The sequence below is a fragment of the Suricata suricatta genome, chromosome 1 (assembly GCF_006229205.1).
Source record: "Suricata suricatta isolate VVHF042 chromosome 1, meerkat_22Aug2017_6uvM2_HiC, whole genome shotgun sequence".
NCBI classification, from domain to species: Eukaryota; Metazoa; Chordata; class Mammalia; order Carnivora; family Herpestidae; genus Suricata; species Suricata suricatta.
This window is the reverse complement of record NC_043700.1, coordinates 108056631-108067626: the sequence shown is the minus strand read 5'-3', so window position 1 is coordinate 108067626 and position 10996 is coordinate 108056631. Positions and strand designations below refer to the sequence as shown.

At 37.6% G+C, this 10996-nt stretch overlaps 1 long non-coding RNA gene across 1 annotated transcript; it reads left to right on the top strand.

Moving 5' to 3' along the window:
* Positions 1 to 823: 823 nt before the first annotated feature.
* Positions 824 to 7767, top strand: LOC115275856. Its single transcript, XR_003901773.1, has 2 exons — positions 824 to 921; positions 7548 to 7767. It is a non-coding gene; the product is annotated as an uncharacterized LOC115275856 (long non-coding RNA).
* Positions 7768 to 10996: the final 3229 nt, after the last annotated feature.

Sequence of the window (10996 nt, the reverse complement as noted above, 5' to 3'; positions counted from 1 at the left end):
TCCTAAGTGCCTGAGTTTTAATAGAAAATCACTCACCATGTCAAGAACCAGGAAGACTTCAAACGGAGCAATAAGAAGAAATCAATAGATGCCAGGACTCAGATGACAGAGATGTTAGACTTATCTGACAAATTTTTAAAGAAGCCATCACAAGAATGCCTTACTCAGCAAATATGAATGTGCTTAAAGCAAATAAAAAATAATAAGCCTCCACAAAGAAATAGAAAATATAAAGATGAGCCAAATGGAGAACGAGAAATGAAAAATACAATAGCCAATAACAATAATCAAACCCAAAGGATAGCCTTGGCAGCAAAATGAGGAGACAGAGAAAAGAATCTGTGAACTTACAAATTAAACAATAGAAAGTATATAATCTGAACATAGGTAAAATAGACTAAAAAAAACCAGAACCTCTAGAACTATAAATAAAAATCTAACATTCCTGTCATCAGGGTTCCAAAGAAGAGCAAGAAGATGGGGCTGCAAAAGACTCCGGGAAAAAAAATCATAAAAACTTCCCAAATATGGTGAAAGACACACATCTATAGATTCAAGAAGCTGAGTGAACCTCAGCTAGAGTCCCCAAAGAAATCTACACCAAGACAGATCATAGTCAAACTTCTGAAAACAAAGAAAAAAACCTTGAAAACAGCAAGAGAAAAGCAAACCTCTTCCATAGGGGAAAAACAATTCCAATGACTGCAGATTCCTTATCAGAAACCATGGAAATCAGAAAGAATAAAGGATGACATAATAAAAGAAAGAATCTTGGAACATTAGGAAGGAAGAAAAAATCAAGCAAAAATATAGGTAAATGTATTTCTTCTTCTCTTGAGTTTTTTAAATCATGTTTTAGTGGAAGCAAACAAGATAATATTCTCTGATGTGGTTCTCAAATATGCAAAGGAAATATTTAAGGTAAATATAATATAAATGTAAGCAAGTAAAGGGACAGAATGGGAAGCAGTGTTTCTCTACTTCATTCATACTGGCAACACCACCAGTAGGCTGCAAGAAAATACCTAGAACAACCATTAAAAAGGCTATGTAAAAATATACATTTAAAACATAGATATATATTAGTATATGTTTACTTACATGTGACATTATTCTTGTAGGTCTGTTTCTCTCATTTAACCAGATGTATCATACAAAATACTCTAACAATAATGGAATTAATGTGGAAATCAATAATAGGAAGATAATAAAAAATTACCAAACAGTTGGAAACTAAAGAACAACTAGAAGAAATGAGAAAGAGGATATCACTAAAAACCCTATAAACACCAAAAGATAATAACACAATACTACAAATACCTCTACACATTTCAATTTGACTTGGATGAAATGGGCAATTTCTTGGAAATTACAACTCAACCAATATTAAATAGAGAACTTGAATGTCTTTCTGTTAAAGAAATTAACTTTGTCATTTTGAAATGACAAACAAACAAATCTCCAGGCCCAGATAGTTTTACTGGAAAATTCCACCAAATATTTTATAAAGAATTAAGACAAATTCTATACAATATCTTCCAGAAAATAGAAGAAGTAACCGTTCCCAGTTCATTTTATGAAGTTAGCATTACTTTGATGCCAAAACTAGACAAAGTTAGTACCACAAACAAAAACCCAAGAAAACAACAGGCCTATCTCCTTCACAAGTATAGATGCAAAATTCTTAATGAAGTATTAGCAAATAGAATGCAGTAATATAAAAAAGAATTACACATTATGATAAGTGGGATTTATTCCAGAGAGGCAAGGCTTATTTGATATTTGAAAATCTATTATACTCTACCAAATTATGAAGCTAAAGAAGAAAAATTGTGACTATATAATTGATAGAGAAAAAGCATTTGACGAAATTCAGTATTCATTCATGATAAAAACTCTCTGAAAAATATGAGTATGAGGAACTTCCAAACTTGATAAAGACCATCTACAAAAAATTAAAGGGTTGGCATTGTGGTCGATGGTGAAAAACTGGAACAAGGCAAAGATGTACGCTCTTATCACTCTTCTTCGGTAGAGTACTGGAAATACTAGCCAGTGTAATGAGTCAAAGAAGGAAAAAGAAGGAAATAAAAGGCATACAGATCAGAGAAGAAGAAATGAAATTGTCCCCAATTTCAGATGACATGATTTACTATGTAGAAAATACCAAGGAATCTACAAAGGCTGTTGGAATGAACAACTTGTATAAAAACAGACACATGGACCAATAGAACAGAACAAAGGGCACAGATGTAAATCGAGGCATATTCAGTCAACAAATACTTGGCAAGGGGGCCAAGGATATTCAAGGGGGAAGGAATAGTCATTTCAATAAATGGTGCTGGAAAACTGGGTATTCAACTGCAAAAGAATGAATTTGGACCCCTATCATACACCATTCACAAAATTAACTCAAAACAGATTAAAGATTAAATGTAAGACCTGAAACTGTAAAACACATAGTAGAAGATATAGGGTAAAAAGTCTCTTTGACATTGGTCTTGACAATGGTTTTTTGGATATGGCACCCAAAGCAGAAGCAACAAAAGCAAAAATAAACAAGTGAAACTACAGCAAACTAAAAAGCTTTTGCACAGCAAAAGAAACACTCAACAAAATGAAGCGGCAACATACATTATAGGAGAAAATATTTGTAAACCATATATCAGGTAATGAGTCCATATCCAAAACGTAGAAGGAACTCATACAACTGAATACCCAAACTCCCAAATAATCCAATCAAAAATTGGGCAGAGGACCTGAATAGATGTTTCCAAAGAAGACATACAAATGGCCATCAAGTACGTGAAAAGATGTTCAACATTACTAATCAGCAGGGAAATGCAAATCAAAACTACAATAAGATATCATTTCATGCCTGTTAGAATAGCTATAATCAAAAAGAAATAACAAATGTTAGGAAGAACATAGAGAAAAGGGAGCTCTTGAGTGCTGTTGGTAGGAATGGAAATTGGTATAGTCGCATGGAAAACTATATGGAGGTTCTTCAGGAAGTTAAAAGTAGAACTACCATATGATCTAGCAATCTTACTTCTGGGTATTTATTCAAAGAAAATGAAATCACTACATTGAAGAGATGTCTGCACTCCCCACCCCCATGTTCATTGCAGCATTATTCACAATAGTCAAGACATGAAAACAACTCAAGTGTCAACCAATGGATGAATGGATAAAGAAAATGTGTGTTCCACACACACACAGTGGAATATTATTCAGCATTGAGAAAAAAGGAAATCCTGTCTTTTGTGACAACATGAATGAATAAAACTTGAGGGCATTATGCTAAAGTAAAAAAAAAGACAGAGAAAGACAAATACTGTATGATCTTGGTTATATGTGGTATCTAAAAAAAGCTGAACTCATAAAAACGGAGAATGGAATGGTGGTTACCAGTGGCTGGGGAAGGTGGGAGAAATGCGCAGATTTGGTCAAAGTATACAAACTTCTAGTTATAACATAACTAGAATGGGATCTAACTGGAATAACTCATAACTGGAGTCAGTTCAGGGGATCTAATATATAGCACGTTGACTAAAGTTAACAATACTGTATTAGATGCTTGAAAGTTGCTACGATTGTAGATTTTAAATGTTCTTGTTATACAAACGCACACACACACCCCTGCAGGTCTGTGAGGTGATTGATGTGTTAACTAACCTGACTGTGCAAATCACATTGCACCATATGCACGTATCAGATCATCACACTGTACACCTTAAACTTATCAATGTTATGTGTCAGTTATATCTCAATACAACTGGAAAATTCTCAAAAATATAATATAAAAATATGTAATATAATGCTATTTATAACCACAAAAATATGAATACTTAGGTTAAATCTAACAAGACATGTATAAGACTTGTATGATGAAAACTACAAAAAGCTGATAAAAGAAATCAAAGACAATCCTATAAATGGACAGACATACTGCATTCAGAGATTGAAGGACTCAGCATGGTAAAGATGTCAGTTTTCCCCAAGCAGATATACAGGTTTAATGCAATTCCTATCAAAATCCAAGTGAGATTTTTTGTAAATACAGACGAAGTTATTCTAAAATTTATATGGTAAGACAAAGAAAGTAGAATTGCTAAAACAATTATGAAAAGAATAATATAATGGAAGGAATCAGCCTACCTATTTCAAGACTTATTATGTAGCTATAATAACAAGGACTGTGTGGTCCTGGCATGTACATTAGCCACACAAATAAATGGACAGAACAGAGAACCCAGAAATAGGTCTCCAACTGATTTTTGACAAAAATGCACCAAGCGACTCAATGGAGGGAAAAAGAACCTTTTCAACAAATGGAGCCGGAGCAATTGGACATCATGGGGCCTAAGTTGCATGCCTCTTACAGAAAGTAATTCTTTAAAATGGATCACAGATAAATGCAAAACAAAAAATTATAAAGCTTCTAGAATATAGTAAAAGAAAATAATTGGGATCTAGGATTAGGCAGAATTCTCAGATTTAACACCAAAAAAAGAAATAATTGACAAACTGGATTTCATTAAAATTAAAAACTTCATTTTATGAAAAACCCATTAAGAGAATGAAAAGACAAACCAAAGATTGGGAAAAAAATATTTGCAAACTGCACATCCAACATCTAGCATCTAGAATATATCATGAATCTCAAGACTTAACAGTGAAATAATAAGAAAATTATTACTTAGAAAATTTTTGGCCAAAAGATGTGAAGAGATGTTTTACTGAAGAAGATACACAAATGGGAAACAAGCACATAAAAGAATGTTCAACGTTACTCAACACTAGGGGAATACAAATTTAGACCACGGTGAGATATTACTACATACTTATCAGAATGAAGAATACAAAAAATAGCAAAACACCAAATGCTCATGAGGATGAGGAGAAACTGGATCACTCATGCAGTGCTGGCAGGAACGTAAAATGGCATATCCACTCTGGAAATGGTTTGGCAGTTTCTTAAAAAAAAAAAACATGAAACTACCGTATGATCTAGCAATCATATGCGCTTCTGGGCATTTATCCCAGAGACGTGAAAACTTGGGTTCACACAGAAACCTGTACAAGAGTGTCTATAGGAACTTCATTTGTAAAGGCTCCAAACTCAGAAGTCCTCCAACAGATAATTTAGCCAACTGTGATACAACCATACCACATCATTCAGCAATAAAAAAGGAACAATCTATTGATACATGGAACAACCTGGATGAATCTCGAGGGAATTATGCTGAGTGGGGGAAAAAAAAGCCAATCCTCAAATGTTACATACTCTATGATTCTATTTATATGACACTTTTGAAATGACAAAATTGTACAGATGGAAAATGCAGTGGTTGCCAGGGTTAATGTGAAAGGGAAGTGAATGTCGCTATAAAAGGGGCACATGAGGGATTCTTGTGGATATGGAAGTGTCCTGCCTCTTTACAGAACTATATTAATGTCAATATCGTGGCTGTGGTATCGAACTATAGTTTTGCAAGATGTTACCATTGAGGAAAACTGGCTAAAGGGTATATAGGAGCTTCCAGTATTATTTCCTATAATTGAACATGAATCTATAATTATCTCAAATGAGTTTAGTTTAAAATTTTTTAATGTTTTTTTTTTATTTTATTCTTGAGAGACAGAGAGAGACAGAGCATAAGCAGAGGAAGGGCAGAGACAGAAAAGGAGACACAGAATCTGAAGCAGGCTCCAGGCTGTCGGCCCAGAGTTTGATGCAGGGCTTGAACTCACAGACCGTGAGATCATGACCTGAGTTGAAGTCAGACGCTTAACTGACTGAGCCACCCAGGTGCCCCAAGAAGTTTAGTTTAAAAACCCAATGTATTATATCATATATAATACAATGGTATTATTTGCTTGCTTCATATGTAAGCCCCCAAACTGCTGATGGGTACATATCCAGCTTTAACCTCTGGGGAGGTAGAGGAGTGGACTTAGGTCAGATGGGGAAGAAGAGAGAGCTTTTTCCATTCTATTTCCTTAGGAATTGTGTGAAAATAAATTCCTATCATAAGCATGTATTACTTTTATAATAAAAGGAAGCAAGTTAATACTTTTTCTAATAGTTTATTGTCAAATTGGTTTCCATATAACACCAAGTGCTTCTCCCCACAAGTCCCCCAACCATGACCATCACCCGCCTCCTTCCCCCCCCCCCCCCCTTCAGTCCATGGTTCGTTTTCAGTATTCAGTAATCTCCCTTGATCTGTGTCCCTCACTCTTCCTCGCTCTCTTTCCCCCTTCCTCTCCCCATGGTCCCCTGCCAGGTCTCTCCTGTTAGACCTATGAATGCAAACATATGGTATTTATCCTTCTCTGCCTGACTTATTTCGCATAGCATGACATCCTCAAGGTCCATCCACTTTGCCACAAATGGCCATATTTCATTCTTCCTCATTGCCATATAGTACTCCATTGTATATATATACCACATCTTTAATAATTTTTTTTAAAAAAGTAAATTACACTGGGGCCCCTGGATGGCTCAGTTGGTTAAGCATTTGACTTCGGCTCAGGTCATGATCTCACAGTATGTGAGTTCAAGCCCCGCGTCAGGCTCTGTGCTGACAGCTCAGAGCCTGGAGCCTGCTTCAGATTCTGTGTCTCCCTCTCCCTCTGACCCTCCTCCACTCACGCTCTGTCTCTCTCTCAAAAATATAGACAAAAAAATGTTTTTTAAATAAATCACATTCACTTATTATTACTTAATGAGAATCTTTTCCATATTTCTCCATATTAAAAAAATGTTTCTTGGCAGAAATAGCCCTGGTATTTAGGAAATATATCAAGTTCAGTCTTTTACAGAAGACAAAATCTTTAACTTAGTTTTTCTAAAGAGAAACTCACGCCAAAACCGTTAGCTTGCAAGATCCACCCATTATGAAATGTAAGCACTTCTACAAAGTGCTTCTCAAATATTTCAACACAAGCTCCAACACCAAGTGCTGAGGTGATTTAATATATGTCAGGGTCCTTTGTCTTGTTCACTATGGCAGTGGCCTACCAAGATTCCCACACACTGCAGCACCACGGAGCTGAGAAAACCTAACTATTGGGAACAGTGAGCTAAGGGACAGGAAAGGAATCTGCTGTAGTCATTCTGGTCCCAAGCAACCAGGAGACCCTGACTGTTCTCCTCTAAAAAGAAACTGTTCTTATCTCATGGTAGGCCAACCACTTTTGGATATAGGTAACATGGTAAAATACATAACAACTTCATTTGCCAATAAAAGTGACACCATATTCTGCCTTTATACTTTAGGCCACTGACAACAACTTTCTGTCATGGTTCTCCACTCAATTCACAGCTTTGGGAAAAGGAATGAGGACGGGATTTGATTAACTGTTTAGTGTTCATGGACACAGGTTTGGAATTTCTGCATCTGAATATTTGTAAGAAAGCTGAAATGGGAAGATCGTTGGGAGCCCCAGAAAAAATCTTTAAGGGGACAGATATTGACTTTTGCTTATTGGAATTGCTTTAAAGCCACCTGATATTTTAACACGGTCTTTCCTCCCAGATTAGGAATTTGATGGTTGAATACTTAAGCACAGTCAGTGACTAAAAAGCTGACCCAGAAAATGTGGATATCACCAAATGATGACAAGCTTACTTCCTGGATGGTGATGTCATCCTGTTGACTCAGGAGAAATGAAGAACTGGATTAAATGAAGAATGTTCTTGGGCTGCTTTCTTCCAATGAACTCCAAATAATAATTAAAGTTACTGGTTACTGAACATCTACTATGTGTTAGTCACTTTACTAGTTCTTAACTCTCTCCAAATCATGTAAGGTAAGAGTCATGAGATTTACAGATAAAGAGACAAGGCTCAGAAAGATGAACCAACTTGCCAACATCATACAGGTGTTAAGTCCAAGTCGGGATGTGGATCAGACCCAGGCCAGTCTGATGCCAGAGGCCACATCCTTTTTATTCTCAAATGCCACAATTCACACCAATGAGGCAGGGCTTTGGAAGGTTTGATATTACATCACCTGCAATCTTTCCTCTCTCAGGAAAGTAACCAGCCGGGACAGCAATGTCCCCAAAGTGGAAAGCCCTGACTCTTTTCCCCGCATTTTGATTGTCCTCCTTTGCTTATGCTCTACCATGAAAGCACTCTCTCCAAGTCATAGAATAGTTGACTGGAAAAAAGCCTTAGAGACCCTCAGTTTCTTCACAGGAATAGTCCTGGTAGAAAATGTGTACACCTAGTAATAGTGCTTCCCTTACAAGTTCTGGGTAGGAAGCTGAAGTCAGCGAGGTAACTGATGTCCTCACAACCATGCAGGGAGTTAACCCTACATGACACATAATGCTTAGACATAGTGACCCCAAACTTCGAGTGAGATTAAATTGAGTCTGGTGTTATGGAGAAAATCCCTCCACAGAATAACATTCAACAACATCTTTAACCACAAAGATCTTTCCTCCTGTCTCTCTGTGTATGATGTATCTTATTTAGTTTGTCAAAGGGAAAAATGCTTCCTTATGCTTTACAATTTGGCAAGCATTTTCATTTTTCAAGGTTCGTGAGATTAAGTGATTTGCTTGAGATAACAGCGCTACCAGCTAAGAGGGCCATGACCCAAAGTTATCTCTGAACTGAACTGCAAAGCAGTAATTTTCGAGATGGCTTTCAATATACCCTTTGTTCCTAATATTTGATTCTTTTCTGAAAACAGATATTTAAAATGAACATTGTTCTTGTTATAAAAGGAATAGACGCATACGGTAGAAAATTGAGAAAATATAATAAGGCAAAATAAAAATCACATCTAATCTCATTATCTGAAGATTTCATTGTTATAATTTGGTGTAAATTTTTCTGATCGTTTTTCCATGTCTGTATATGCTAAAATAGAACAAAGCAAAGCCAAAATGGGATCACATTATAGCTACTGTTGTAGGCACTCTTTCTTCCTTTTTAGCATTATTTAGTAAACATCTCTCCATGTATTTCAATATTCTCCTATATGATATTCAAAAATGTCATCATACTCTCATGCATGAATGCATTGTAGCTTTATCAGAATAATTCTCTATTGTAAAACAATAGGTTATCTGCAGTTTAGGGTTTTTTGTTTTGCAATGACATGCAATGCTGTGATTAACAATTCTTGTAACTAAATCTTAGCACACATCCATGATAATTGTCTTTGAATAATTTCCCAGCATTGGAATTTGTTGGTCAAAGAGTGTGCAAAATATTAAAGCTCTTAAGATGTATTTGGATAGTCCAAATTAAAAGTTAAGGTTAACTTGGCATGGGATTTGCATTAGCAAATTTGTATAGTATCTCCAAGCTTTTACTAATTGCAATGTCTGTGGATGTTGATACTAATTTTCTGAGCCATACAGTAAAAGATGCACAAGACTGTTCCTATCAGTTTACTCTTTAGTGAGTACTCTGAAAAATTCAAACCTACAGAAAAAAAATCAGAACCAAGGTACACAAAGCTACAGCGTGAGATGTACTGTCACAGACAGGCCCTCGGTGGCCTCAGTGGTCCTCCAGGGTCCATGCCTTTGTGTAATCTCTCTCCTTGAGTCCAGGCAGGGCTTGGGACATTTTCCTAACCAATAGGATGTGGCAAAGATGATGGGGTGCCATGCATGTGATTCAGTTAGGTGAGCTCGACCTCTCTCTTAGCAGACTGGAGCTAGAGATTCTCCTGGGGGGCTTAATGAAGTAAGCAGACATGTTGAAGAAGTCAGTTTAGCTATGTACTGAGGGCAGCTCTAGGATCTAAGGATGGCCTCCAGCTGACAACTAACAAAACATTGGGCCCTCAGTTGTACAGCCTCAAAGAAGTGGATTCTGCCAACAGTCTGAGTGAGCTTTGAGGCGAACATTCCCCCGGTCAAGCCTCCACATGAAAGGGCATCTCAGCCGACATCTTGACTGCAGCTTCTTGAGACCCTGAACAAGAACTCAATTAAGTCATGCCCAGACTCCTGACCCAAAGAAATTAGAGATGATAGATGTATACTGTTTTATGTCACCAAACCTGTGGTTATTTGTTACACAGCAACAGATAACTAATCCACCGACCTGCCCTGAAACCAGTGAGCTTATAAGACTTTGACTTTCACTCCTTCAGCCCATTCTCAGCCTGGCCTTGAATCCCCTCCAAAGTAGCATTCACCCCTTCTGAGCCATTTCTCACCATTCTCAGGCTCTGTCTGCTCCATATTAGAGGAGACTGACCCTGCAGGAGGCACATTTTAGCTCCTGCCCCAGGTGCCTTGTAGCTGGGATAGGCTAATGGTAGCACTGGCCAGAGACTAGAAGGTGGAAGAAGAAGTCTCTGTCTCCCCATGCTCTCTGTGTCCAGCCCAGACTGAGTCTCCTTGGTGGCACCCACCCCTCAGGATAGACCGTCTCTGGTTCTGCTCTCCGTTGGGCTGTCTCTGCCCTCTCAGCTCAGGTCTCTTGCTCTGGGAACTCCTACCTCCTGTCTCTGTGTCTCCAGCCCATGTGTGGTAGTGGCTCCCATCTGCTGCTAATGTCTAGCTTTTCTTTTCTTCTTATTTGGCTTCTAAGGTCCTCTGACACCTGTGAAACTAATTCTCCACATTAAATTTCCTTTGCTATAACATTTCCAGTGGTTTCTATTTTCTGTGCAGACGCTGGGGATATACAAATACCCCTAACTGTATGCCTCATTCTGCTCTGTACCAGGAGCATCAGCAAAGTACCTCCTGTCAGTGCCACCAATGCTGCATGTGTTGCATCAACAAATGATTGGTCTGTGCCATGTTCTGGCAGTGCTTTCTCACCAGGTGCTCTTGCCAGCTGTCGGTGAAACAACAGTGAACAGGAGCAGGGCACCCGTCCTTGGGCATGCACAATCATAGAAACAGAAACAGTTAGATCAATGTGCTAAATACTGTAAGAGAAGTATATTCAAAGTGGGATGGGAGAGAGGCGCCTGGGTGGCTCAGTCGGTTGAGCATCCGACTT